Here is a 14,455-nt window from a genome sequence, read left to right on the forward strand (position 1 = left end):
GCTACCTTTATATGGGTTCTAAATGGGGAAACACATATGGGGCCCTCTTGGTCAAACCATATGGGTAAAAAATGGGCAAACACAATCAGTCTCATATAGGCTGCCTACATGGGCCCAAGGTAGTACCCACATAAGCTACCTATATGGGTTCTGAACAGGGAAAGATGTGTAGGGACCTCTTGCCAAACTATATGGGTCAGACATGGGCATACACAATCAGTCCTTTATAGGTTGGTTACATGGGCCCAAGGTAGTACCCACATGGGTAATCATTGTATGGGTTGTGAATGGGGAAATACATATGGGGTAGTGATGGGTCATTCGTGAATGATCTGTTTATTGCGTCTGTTATGTGACAAATGAATGAAAGACTCTGAAGGTAAAGCAATTATTTATGTTCCCTACAAATTATGTCTGGGTGCATTATAATGATTTCCTAATTTAGAATATGATCAAGATTGCATAGGTAGGTGTTTTCAGAGAATTTGGTTGGTAAAAGTATAATTTTTAACGCCACTTAAATGAATGAAATGACTTCAATGAAGAGCCATTCATTCATCAATGGATCATTGCATGACAACAAAGTACCACAAGAGTGATTCGAAAGGATGGAGCGTCTGCTTTGCTCTGTATAGCTCTTGCGGTACTTTGATGTCGTACAATAATCAATCAGCACAGTGAAAACAACCAACACCTGGTTATTTTAGGCAATTTAGAAATCATGTGCTGAATGTGTCCCCAGGTAGTGCCATATCTGGTTATCCAAATAGGGGACCCTCTTGGGTAAAACATAAGCATTCTGGGTAAGACATGAGCAAACATAATCAGTCCCATATAGGCTGACTGAATGGGCCCTAGGTAGTACACATATAGGTACTAGGTGCAAAGTGGGTAGTGGGTTTGAGATCTATGTGGGTACAGTATTGACCTTATTCACCATCTTTAAAATATTGTCTTTGAACTTCCATTTGTGCGGTAGCTCTGTATATTTCTATGGCATTTCTGTCTAAGTAATTTAGCTGGTAAAGAGTATTTATGTATTGTAGAGTTAACAAAAGTTATTGTAAACACTGTAATGTTTAAAGCAAATGTCTTAAATGTCAGTAGACCAGGAAGATTTTAAAATGAGAGGTTTATTCATAAATCTGTTAGAACATTGGAAATACAACCAGAAGACAGCAAATGTAGGACTAAAAAGGGATGCAGCTACATAAGGTCAATAGGCTATTGGTCCTTAACTCCAGCCCTGGAGGGCCAGTGTACAGCAGACTTTAGTTTCAACACTAATTAAACACACCTGACTCTAATTCACAAATCATTTTGAACACTGTGATTAGCTTGTTTGGTGTGTTTGGTTAGAAATAGAACTAAACTCAGCAGTACATTTAGTTTTCAGGACTAGTTTATGAATCAGGAGTTGAAGAGCCCTGGAATATACAATGCTAAATCATTCAAATTTGTTTTTAACAAAAAAAAAAAAAAAAAAAAAAAAAAAAAAAAAAAAAAAACATCTGTATGTTGAATAAATGTGAAATGAAATATCTGCCTTTTGAATGATTATGATTATTAATATTTTATGTATTAGCATTTTATGATATTTTGATCAAAACACCTCTTTAAAATCCAAATGTGTATGTATAATTTTAATTATTAGCATTAGTAACAATAATTATAATAGATACAGTTCTAATCTCAAAAGAGCAGTGAGATTCTGTGTGGACTTTTACATATCACTATTACTATTTTATTTTTTTTTTCATACATGAAACACTGTTTGACCAATTAATCAAATAATACAGCCAAAAAAATAAAACTAAATACACACACGTTTGTTAAAAAAAAAAAAAAAAAAAAAAAAAGTTTATTTTCCGTTACCACTCTGAAACAATTTCTATTGGTTGTTTCACTTGGTTGCTTTCATCAAGATTGTTTAATCTGACTGTCTTTCACGAAACTGGCCAATGACAGCCTCGCGCGCCTTTTTGCTAGTGCAGTTTGAAAATACACTAATCAGTTTGGTGATGTGTGTGCTACTGATCCGCAAGATTACTCGCTCAGTTCCTGATTATGTGCCTGTTAAATTCTTATTGTAAACTCATTTGAACTGTGACATGTCAACGGAGAACAGAAGCTGGAATGTGAACACAGAGGAAGGGGCAGACTGGATGTGTGAGATCCCAAAAACATATGGCGATGTCAGGTAACAAAACATTTTTCAGTCAAACCATCATAAAGTTATGATTTGTGCCCACAATTAATTAATGTGAGTGAGAGGAAATTAAAGGGAGAGGCTAATCGCGATTAGCGTATTAGCGCGCTGGCGATATTAGCACGTATTTCAATGTAAATTAGTGTTTGAAGTTGCTGTGTGTTTGTGTGTATTAATGTTTATTTTAAAACTCAAACTCATGAGAAGTAAAGGAGCACTGGAATAAGTGAAGTGAGTGATTAAACTGTAATTTACACTTGAAAACACTGGAATATATAGGAGAGTTGAGAGTGTTGTATGAGAGTGTTATGTTTGTGTAGATGACTCTTCAAATACTGATAACTTCTAATGATAAGATATTGGTTCACATTTTTAGATCAAGCACACGTTTTTCAGGAAAAATAGGCACCCAATACAGAGACTACAGTAAAATGTTAGTCAGTTTTAACCACTGTTTCCAGACCTGAACTATGATTATAATCATTATAAGTACATTTGTAAGACACTTCCTCCACTGGCGATAGAAAATCTGAGTAACTTTTTTTCGCTGTTGTCTTTCTTTTTCTGAGGTGGCACAACGAAAGGGAAATAGACTTGTCACCATCTTCAGTCCTTTATTTCATTCACTGGAGAACCTTCAGATGTGTCATATCAGGATAAATGCAACTGCAGGTAAAATTACATTATGGTCGATTTAATTGTGGTGTACAAATAAGCTTTTTTAAGATACAGTTGTATTTACCTTGCTGTGATATCTATGGGAAGAGTCCCTGTGAATCCTCTTTGTCTTTCTTTTGGGGATTCACATTTTTCCGATGGTATTGTTATGCATTAGGTTCATGTTTCCATCATAACTAACAGTTTCAAAGCTGACAGTTTGTTTATGTTGCCTAAATGGCTTATAATGGCAAATTTCAGTGCAATTTAAATATGTTTTGTTTAAGAATGTTTAAAGAAATAGTAAAAAAATAAATTATTCTTTTTAAGGACTCGTTGGGCCCACCCCACTACAGATTCACCAAGGATCCAGCTGATCAGTGCCAATTTGGAGGAGGATTGTCCTTTATCTGCTACATTGCACTCTCACTTCTGGTATGGATTCACTGACTTTTTGTGATATGTGAGATGTTTTGATTTTACTAAATGTAGCGATTTTGCTTAATTTAATTCTACATATTTTTCTTAAAGGGAACGTTCACTCCCAAAATGAAAGTTCTGGCATCATTTACCCTTCATCACCCTTATGTTTTTCCAAACCTGTATGAATTTCTTTCTTCTGTTGAAGACAAAAAGATTTTTTGAAGAATGTTGATAATCAAACAGTTCATAGTAGCCATTAACTTCCATAGTAGGAAAAAAAATATTATGGAAATCATATAAAGTAAACATTACTGATTGTCACTCCACAGAAGATAGAGGCGGAATGGCAGAGCTCATTAGCGTTTAAAGGAACATGCAACAGAATGGCTCACTCTAAAAAGGGCTGATTTTGACATGGTAAAATGGGTGGGTTTTTTTTACACTACCACTGAGAAATTTTAACCAAAGTTTGTTATAGACTTCTCATTAAAACCCTAAAGAATCATATAAACTTGTGGAAAATGGGCACCCGATGACCCCTTTAAACTAGACTGTCAGTACGTCATAAATAAAAGTTTGCCAGTGGGGATTTGTAGTGTCATGCCACGCCGCACCGCGCCGCATCCAGTGTAGACAGTACACTAGGTGCATTTCCATCACAGATTTGCACAAAACTTTTGCGATGTTGTCAATAAAACAATGTTGTGAAATTACGGCAGTTTCATTAACCAATGTTATGAGACTAAAACGTAATTTTTTCGTCTCATGATAAGTCATGGCAATGGATGTTGATAGGTTTATGTATGTCGCAGCCATCGCACTAGCCATTAATTTTAATCGTAGGAGACGTAGGCAGCTATCTTAACAGATGCAGCACAACACAACACAAGCTTTGACTAGTGTAACCATCCATTTGTTTTAAAAAGCAAACTTAACATCTTATCTTTTTCGAATCCTGATTACGAGACAATGAGCCACAAAGCTTTGTGTTGTGCTGCTTATACTAACCAAGCAATAAAAACACCCTTTCTCATGCTTAAAACAAGGTGTCTGCAAATCAGAGTCTGAAACAGTCACTTGGACAACGTTGTCTTACACCACTTCACAGTTGATAAGTAGAAAGAGAATTTTTGATCGACATTGCAGTCATTTATTATGTTCTTTAATATAATATTACAACAACATCAGCTCATTTTGTGCATCATATGTCATTTCTACTTCATTACACATGTGCAAAACTTTTCTAGTTCAGTTATCAATTTGATCAACTGTTTACATGTCCTATGTAATGGATTAGAAAAGGTTTGTCCTACCTTTCTAAAGTAATTGAAATCGTAATCTGTTTGAGCATTTTTATTTCGATTGAGTTGGTTACATGGAGCTTTTTTGCAATACAGTGCTTCATGTCAATGTACCTACTGATCCAGAAAGAGAGGGCAGTTGTCATGTGTAGGAATAAAACAGTGTCATACTTTTTCAACAGCACTTATCGTTTTTTCTGTTAGAATTATTTAAATGATCGAATAAGTACTGGGATAAAACTTTAGTTTGGATATAATCACTGATGTCTACAGTAGCTATCAAAATAGAGCAAATCATTTGAAACAAAGTTGACAGTTCAGTGACGTTACACCAGTGGGTGCTGACAAGTGACTGTTAAACACATGTATTTGTCATTAAATCATTCAAGGGATTCATTAAAAAACACAGATTCATCCAGTAATGAAACAACATATATTCATAAGTCATTTAATGTCATTTAGAAAGCACTAGCATTCAATATTGTTCACTCAAGTCTGCAAAGTTTGAGCTCAATTAGTACACAATTACCCAAGTGGAAACACTAGGAGTCAAAATTTATCACACACCAATCAGAAGCTTCGATTTAGATAAAAGGGCCAAAGTCAGTTTACAGTTTGGTGCTTTTCTCAGATCAGAAATGAAATTCTCAAAACTACTTGTTCAACCTCCACATCATGTAATCACTTGTGCACATCATAAAATGTTTCTAATTTTTTTTTTTTTAACAAGTTGTGTTTGCTTTGGTACGTTCATGTAACTGATTATGCAATGGATTTGTCTGCTTTTTCCTACATTTTCAGTCCCTATTGTCATGTTGCTATAGTCTTACCCCTCAAAACATCAAGTCATTAGCTCATCGTATATGTCTTTGCAGGAAATGCTAAACTTTTTATCTAGTTGTCATAAACGGTCAAGCATATTCTACACATTTCTATTAGACTTTTTGTATATTTGCCATAAATTGTTAAAGTGAATACTGACTTTCACCAGAGACTACAGATCAACCAATGATAAAGCAGTTCTTTGAAATAGCTCAAAGGTACATCTCAACATCTCATGAACCTTCAGTTGGAAAGCATATATAGACAGAGGACAACACAACACAGTTACAAATTCTGACAGTGCACTTTCTAATGTATATTTCCGCCTTTGCCCATATTTACTTTTTTTCTTTCCTATTGCACAATGACTTTGTAATGTATTTATATGTTATTTTATTTTTTATATATATATATATATATATATATATATATATTTTTTTTTTTTTTTTTTTTTTTTTTTTTTGTCAGACCACTAGTAAAAGTGTAACTGTGAATACTATCTGCTCTTTTTCAATCAATATCCCGCATACAGTAATATGCAATTTCGAAGACAAAGAGTATAAGGTGAAGAATGACGACAACAACATGGAAGAGAAATAGGAAGGGCAAGAAAACAAGCAGTCTTATATATTTAGTTGATGCGTGCCATGCAAGGGGATTTTACCTCTGCTGCCTGTCCATGCCCAATTTAGTCTGTGATGTTGAGGAGGTTGTTTGGCCTGTCCCAGACCAAAGACAGGGTGCTGGGGCAGAACAATTATTTTTGTTGTTGTTTGCTGTTCTACAGTACAATAAATTAAGGATTAAAACACTTGCAAATGCATACATTTGTTGTGTTCATCGTGTTAATTTAAAAAAAAAAATTTCCCCAAGCAACACTTATTACCAGTTTTCGTAGTATTGTTTTGAATTGATCTCATCAGTGTGTAAAACTGTGTTATAGTGTGTGTGTTTTTGAGGGTTTGTGTGTCATGTCTGAGAGCAAAGTTTGTTTTTTCAGCAAGATTGAGTGGTTTTGAGTGGAGAGCTTCATTTTGACCTGAATATAGTAAGTTTAGGGAATTGAGTTAGAAGTTACGGATTTGTGTTTAGAGTTCCGCAAAAGCGAGGCATAATTTCAAGAAATGTGTTTAAGCAATTGAGAAAAACTGTAATTCAAACAATTTTTTTTTAAGTCATTCAAGATTAAACATTTTAAATAGACTGCAGTCATAGTATTTCTAGTACAGAACTTCTAGTAAATTACACTTTATTTTTAGTTTGATGTTCAGATTCTTCATATCTGTTTGAAACAAAAAATTCGGATTCTCTATATATCCAGAATCATGCAGCTCTAATTTAAGTTATTAAAACTGAGACTCTTAAAGGAATAGTTGACAAAAACAAAACATCTGTAGTCATTTACTTGCCCTTGAGTTGCTCCAAGTAAAAGTTATTATTTTGTAGTATTTTAACATGTGTAAGTAACATAATATTTCACCTTTACTAAACACATTGTAGAAAAGTTATTGGAATAGCCTGTAAACAAGCACCTTTGCTTTTACTCTGTTGTTTTCCTTACTGTAGTGGAGGGCAGCATCTTCATACCTCATCTTCCTGAAAAATGTAAAAATGTCCTATTTTTAAATATGTTTGTATATATATTTGTTTTGCAGAGGCTGTTAAGAAGACTGCACTGATGTCAAAGATCAACCAGCAAGAATCTGAGAGGGAACTCTCAAAATGGTTTACTGGGACCAGAGACCGAGGAGGACTGAGGGTGTCTAGAATGCACAAATGTCTGTCTGCAGTGTAAGCAGTACTGAAAAATGTGTAGTTGCTGCTGCTGTTTCTTACTGTCTCCGTTTTCTATGTGCAAATGTTCAAAGCTTTCAGTAAACACTGGTTCAAATACAAGTTCAAAATGTTTGTTAACTTTAACAATTACATGATTTTAACAATTAGCTATCAGAATATAGCATATGATGGGTAGTTTCAATAAAATTGAAATTTGAAAAGATTTCAATCTCACTGTGTATTGCTGAATGCTAATGCTTTAAAACTTTAAAACTTTTTTTTTTAATCCCACTTGCATGCCATACTTTATCCCATGTAGTTCCCACATAGAGTTTGAAGATGGGACCTAGGTAGGTTTTGTGTAGGTTTTAGTTGGGCCCCACTTTAAACCCAGTGAAATCCTCAATAAAACACACATTGGTAAATTGCATGGGGCCAACATGGAACCCATGGACAAACCCATGTAAAACCCATATTTAGATGGAACCCAGATGGGTTTTGCATATGTTCCCTAGATGGGCCCCACCTAAAGCCCAGTGAAATCCTACATAAAACCCACATTGGATAAGTTGCATGGGGCCAACATGGAACCCGTGGACAAACCCATGTAAAACCCATATTTAGATAGAACCCAGATGGGTTTTGCATATGATCCCTAGATGGGCCCCACCTAAAGCCCAGGTAAATCCTGCATAAAACCCACATGGGTATGTTGCATGGGGCCAACATGGAACCCGTGGACAAACCCACTTAAAACCCATATTTCAGCCCATGTAGTAAAGATGGGGCCAAGATGGGTCTTTCGCATGTTGTCCAGTTGGGGCCCACCTTTGGGCAAGTGTAATCCCACATGAAACCCATGTGGGCAATTGGCATGGGGCCATTATGGAACCCATGGACAATCCCATACAGAGCCCACTTTTCAGCCCATTTCAAACCCACATGGGCCCCACATGTAAATGTTAGCTGGGTTAAAGCTGGGACTGAGATGGGTCTTGCACATGTTTCCCAGTTGGGTCCCACCAAGTGGCAAGTGCAATCCCATATGGAATCCATGTGGGCAGTTGGCATGGGGCCATTATGGAACCCACGGACAATCCCATATAGAGCCCATTTTTCAGCCCATGTCAAACCCACATGGGCCCCACAATCAAATGTTAGCTAGGTTAAAGCTGGGACCAAGATGGGTCTTGTGCATGTTGCCCAGTTGGGTCCCACTTTGTGACAAGTTCAATCCTATATGAAATCCACGTGGGCAGTTAACATGGGGCCATTACGGAACCCGCGGACAATCCTATGTGGGGCCCATTTTTTAACCCAGTTCATACCCATATGGGCCCCACATACAAATGTTGGCTGGGATGCCTTTCTTATGGCGCGTTCATATCTGCTGGTATATCGTTTGACAACAGTAGGATTTATACTGAATTTGGTCTTTATCATCTTAGTCCGTTTTCCCACATTAAGCGTTTGCTGGGCAAGTATAAAAGTGAAAGTTTGCGCATTCGTGGCCATATGCTTGATAGAAGTACACTAAATTAATAAACTGTATTACAAATTTAATCGTTTAATGGCACTAAACGATTTAATCGTTTAATGGCACTTAATGTATCTTAATACATTAAGCCATATCAAGTGTTAATGGTTTTCTACCGGAGGAAAAAGCTTAACGAGAGACTGCGCATTGCGTTCATATTCTGCTGTTCTGTGGCCACGGATTTGCGGGTCTTGTTTTTATCTCCTGCAGATGACGTTAGGACCCTGTACGTTATGCTATTAAATTAGTTTTAATCGTTTAACGACCACATTGTCTTGTCTCTCTTGGCAACAGGCACCATTTGTGTGGATTGCAAGTGACGTCGCAGGTAGCAGAGAGTGCAGGTGGCGATTGCAAGTGGCACTGTAATGTAGTTTCTTTTTTCTTGTCTTCACCACCTGGCTACTGTTGTAAAATGTTGAGAGATTCAATTAAAAAAATAAATAAATAACTAAAATAAGTAAAAATAAAATCGACTGCAAGTGACGTCACTTCCGGAAGTGCAGGCGTCTGAGAGTGCAGGTGCAGATGTCTGCAGCCAGACCCTATTGTGATTCTAGTTACTATCCTTTAGTTAAATCTTACCCCGTTTGGGAAATCTTTCATTGCTATGTTCAGCTCATCAATAAGCTCTCCCAATAAAGTCTTATGGATGCGTTTCACAGGAGTAAAATCGTTTTTTTGCATCTTCCAGTGCGATTTCTCCCCCCCTAGAAATAACAGGTAAAATGAATATTGCAGTCACATCCTGCTCTGTATATTAAAGTATGGAAAGTTTTGGCTTACTATAGTTACTATACTAGTTACTATCAATAAGTTAAATCTTCCCTCGGTTTTCTTTAGGACATTTTTTATTGTCGTGTCCAGCTCACCATCAGGCTTAAATTATAAAATGAATATTGCAATCATATTCTGCTCTGTATATTAAACTAAAGACAGTTTTGTCTTACTATAGTATAGTATAGTAGTATAGTATTGTATAGTATACTAGTTATTAAACTTAAAAGTTAAATCTTACCTCAGTCTCCTTTGATATATTTTTAACTGCTTTGTCTATCTCATCATCAAGCTCTCCCAACAAAGTCTTATCATTGTGTTTCACAGGAGTCTTAATGTTTATTGTATCATTCAGTTAGACTGGTTTTTCCTAGTAATAACAGGTAAAACAAATATTGTAATATTCTATATATTAAAGTAGACAGTTGTGGCTTACTATAGTTACTATAGCCTACTAGTTTCTTTCCTTTAGCTAAATCATACCTCAGTCTCATGGTACATTTTTCAATAACAGGCAAAATGAATATTACAATCATATTCTATATATTAAAGTAGTAAAGTAGTATTTGTAAATTGTGTGTGTCTGGCTTCTGGTGTCATGCGCTTCCAGCTATTGTTAGCTGTAACTGCTTCACATTGCAGATTGGTGTGTCTTACTATATTATTTTAATTATCTAATTATGAACACACTGGTTTGTAGTGCAAACAGTTTTACCGATAACTGCACGTTGTTAATCTTCTCATTATTTCCCTACAGTGGCTAATTAACCAGACGTCTCATACATTCACAGAAAACGGCTTCCCTTTTTAAACAAATAAGGTGGATAGCCTACTAGTTACTACATTTTAGTAAAATCTTACCTCAGTCTCCTTTGGGACATTTTTCATTGCTGTGACCAGCTCATCATCAGGTTTTCCCTTTAAAGTCTTATTACATATTTTATCCTCCACTAAGATTTTTGCTTCCTAGAAATAATAAATATTCTAAATATTATAATCATATTTTGCTCTGTATATTACACTACATTCAGTTTTGGCATACTCTAGTTACTGTACTTGTTATTACACTTCAGTTAAATCTTACGTCGGTCTCCACGGTTATATTTTTCACTGCTTTGTCCAGCTCATCATGAAACTCTCCCAATAAAGTCTTATCATAGTGTTTTGCAGGAGTCTTATTGTTTGTTGCATCTTTCAGTAAATTTTCTTTTCCCAAATAATAAAAGTTAAATGGATTTTGCAATCACCTTATATTTTGTATATTAAAGTTCCTATAGTTACTATGTAATTACTATCCTTTAGTTAAATCTTACCTCGGTCACTTTTGGGACATCTTCCACTGCTTTGTCCTGCTCATCATCAGACTCTGCTGATAAAGTTGTATATCTTATTTCATCTTTCAGTGAGGTGTTTTTCCCCTAGAAATAACAGCCAAAATGAATACTGCAATCATAATCTGTATGTTAAAGCAGACAGTTTAGGCTTACTATAGTTACGATAGCCTATTAATTACTACACTTTAGTTAAATCTTACTTCAGTCACTTTTGGGACATCCTTCATTGTTGTGACCAGCTCAGGTTTTCCCTTAAAAGTCTTATTACATTTCATCAGGGCTGAGTGATAAAAAAAAAAAAGATACTCATTATGATATAATTTTCCTTGATAAAATGATAACATGAGTTCAATACATGTTTGATATAATGTGTATGCACTAAAAACAGAAAGAAACAGCACTACTTGTTGGAACTGCGCCACACGTACCATTTATCCGCTCGGTCAAAATTCAAAGAGCAGTGCAGTGAGTGCACACTCACTTACGAGAGCATTAAACAGCGCTGTGACATCCAGTGAGAAGCTCTTGAATTTAATGATGAACACTAACGACTTTGTGATTTAAACTAGTTTAAAGCCAAATAAAACAGCGCTGACAAACAGGAGAGTCATAAGACATCATTTACCATGTTAGTAACACTAACAGCACCATGGTATTCTGGTGGAAATGTGGGATAATCATATTGACTTATATGATTAAAGTAGACACGTATCAAATGTATTAAAGGAGTAATAATATATAATTACAGCATTTTTTTTATTTAACTGTCATATCATGATCTAAATGTATGCTACTATAGAAGACCAATGGTTAATTTTACTCAAACAGAAAAATTTCACCACATAAAAATGAGGTTGTTACAAGTATTACGGATGTCACGGTTCGTGATAATAACCATGAATTAATTTGCATCCAAACTCAAGCTACTACTACTGTCAACTCAAACTTTTGTTAAATGTGCAGAGACAAAAATATGTAAAATATTATTAATATTGCATCCTGCACTGCAAACTGTGCTGAAGCTACACATCATCAAAGTCAGGCAACACAAAACTGTTTATTGATTTGAAACAATATCACTCATTAGAACATGCAGAAACTAAAAAAAATAATTTTTAGTTTAAGATATTTGGAAAAATGCCTGAAAAAGTGTGAAGAATTTATAAACATTAAGTTCTGATGAAGAGTAGTTCAAAACCAGAACAGTTTGGTTTCTACAACTTTCACTTAGGAGCAAAAATGTGGACCAATATGAAAAATGTTGTCATGATCTTTTTTCTTTTTCTTTTTTTTTTTTTTTTTTTAACCATATCGCTCAGCCCTAATTTGTCATATTGCCCTAATACTGACAAAATACCAAGATAGATCATACTTTTGGGTAACAGGCCTCTAGGTGTGGTGTTGAAGGCCACATCCTGGCCATGTTTGCTTGTGCAAATAAATTTCATTACTGCAAAATCAAACAATCAATACTGAAAGCTCTTGCAGGAAATATGCATGGGCTCATACTTGCAGTTGCATGGAGATGCATTAGTCATACAGATGATGGCAGCAAATGTCCAAAGATTATTAGTAACGTCTGAAATCTAATTTGAAGATGTTGGCTGGCTGAACTCAATGTTAAAGACAATTTTAGAAACATATATAGTATGGCAAGTAATCCCTTTAATGACACATTGATGAGCCTCACACAGTGGCTTGAAAGTTTTTAGACACTCAAGTCACACAATGTAGGTATGAAATTCATTGCATAAAATGATCAAACCAAATGACATTTCTTTTCTCAAAACTAATTATTATAAACTAATATTTGAAATGAACTTAAAAGAAATGCAACTAGATTTGATCTTTAGATATATTATGTAAAACCATAAGTTTTTAAACATTCAAATGAGCGCGTGAGTGAGCGCATGGTGAGTCCTTAAATACTGCCAAACAGGAAGTAGCAGTAGAAGCAGCAGAGGGAGCGTGCAGGCAGTCCTGGGGAGAGGGCTCCCTCTGCTGGCTTGGTGTTACAGCTACAGAGAACAACATTTAGTAAAACAATTCAACAAAGGCATCAGTACACTATTAGAGAAAGTTTATCCCTAAAGTAGATTTGGATGTATATTTTGGTATGATTGTCCTGCAGGAAAGTCCAGTGATCATCAGCTTCAGTCTTCTTGCCAAAATGGCATCTGTTGACTTTGTCATATTAGCCACTCAAACTTGAACACATGCATGGGCTAAATGTATGTACAGTGCCCTCCACAAATATTGGCACCCTTGGTAAATATGAGCAAAGATAGCTGTGGAAATAAATCTGCATTGTTGATCCTTTTGATCTTTCATTCAAAAAAGTTCACAAAATTCTAACCTAAAAAAAAAAAAAAAAAAGTGGGGGCGAAATCTCATTATGAAATAAATGTTTTTCTCTAGTTCATGTTGGCCACAATTATTGGCACCCCTAGAAATTATTATGAGTGAAATATGTCTGAAGTATATTCCCGTCCATATTTACATGTTTTAACACACCAGGGTGACTAGGAGCATTAAGTTGTCCAGGCATGACTTCCTGTTGCACAGGATTATAAACATGAGGAACACAAAAGCCAAACTCCCTCAATCGTCCATTACAAGGAGTAAAAACAAAGAATATAGTTCTGATCTGCTGAACAAGATTGCTGAGCTTCTCAAAAAATAAAGTGGCTGTAAGAAAACAGCTAAAGCATTGAAAATCCACTTTTCCACCATCAGGCCAATAATTAAGAAGTTCAGATCAACTAAAGATGTTACAAATCTGCCTGGAAGAGGACGTGTGCCTATATCATCATAATGCACGCTTAGGAGTTTAAGTGGCCAAAGACTCTTCAAAGATCACAGCTGAAGAACAGCTGAAGAGGGGCCGGAAAGCCTAAAAAAATGTAAAACAGCCCCTACATCACCACATGTTGTTTAGGAGGATTTCAAGAAAAATCCTGCTCACTCATCCAAAATCAAACTCCAGCATATTCAGTTGTCAGAACATGACTGGAACTTCAAATGGTACTGGCTTCTATGGTCAGATGAAACTTAAAAAAAGAGCTTTTTAGCAGCTAACCCACCAGAAACGTTTGGTGCAAACATTGATAAAAGTACCCCATGCCCACGGTTAAATATACTGCTGAATCTTTAATGTTGTGGGCCTATTTTTCTTCCGGAGTTCCTGGACATTTTGTTCAGATACATGGCATCATGATTTCTATCAAATACCAACAGATAAAAAATCTAAACCTGACTGCCTCTGTTAAAAATCTTATAATGGGTCGTGGTTGGATCTTCAATTAGGACAATGATCATATTTACCAAGGGTGCCAATATTTGTGGAGGGCACTGTATGTGTAACAGCCCAAGCTAATTCTCTTTTCTAATAGAGTTTGTAAAGGGTTAATTGTGTTAGGACAATTTTTCCCACCATACAAATAGTGACTAGCAATGTTGAACAGGGCTTGAGTAATTGTGACATAGCTGTGTTATTTCAAAAAAATCCTAGAACTCAAAAATATATACTGGCATTATCACTTTCAATATGGCAGTAATTTGTTATAGATGCAATTTTTATAAAGTCCTGGAAGCTTGAATTTGTAAAGTACTGCAGGGT

At 35.6% G+C, this 14,455-nt stretch overlaps 1 long non-coding RNA gene across 1 annotated transcript; it reads left to right on the forward strand.

The window, feature by feature from the left end:
* The first annotated feature begins 1,848 nt into the window (after positions 1 to 1,848).
* Positions 1,849 to 7,314, forward strand: LOC127152901 (uncharacterized). The gene is made up of 4 exons (XR_007825142.1): positions 1,849 to 2,200; positions 2,779 to 2,881; positions 3,197 to 3,301; positions 7,068 to 7,314. It is a non-coding gene; the product is annotated as an uncharacterized LOC127152901 (long non-coding RNA).
* The last annotated feature ends 7,141 nt before the right edge of the window (positions 7,315 to 14,455 follow it).

Source organism: Labeo rohita, chromosome 21 (genome assembly GCF_022985175.1).
Source record: "Labeo rohita strain BAU-BD-2019 chromosome 21, IGBB_LRoh.1.0, whole genome shotgun sequence".
NCBI classification, from domain to species: domain Eukaryota; kingdom Metazoa; phylum Chordata; class Actinopteri; order Cypriniformes; family Cyprinidae; genus Labeo; species Labeo rohita.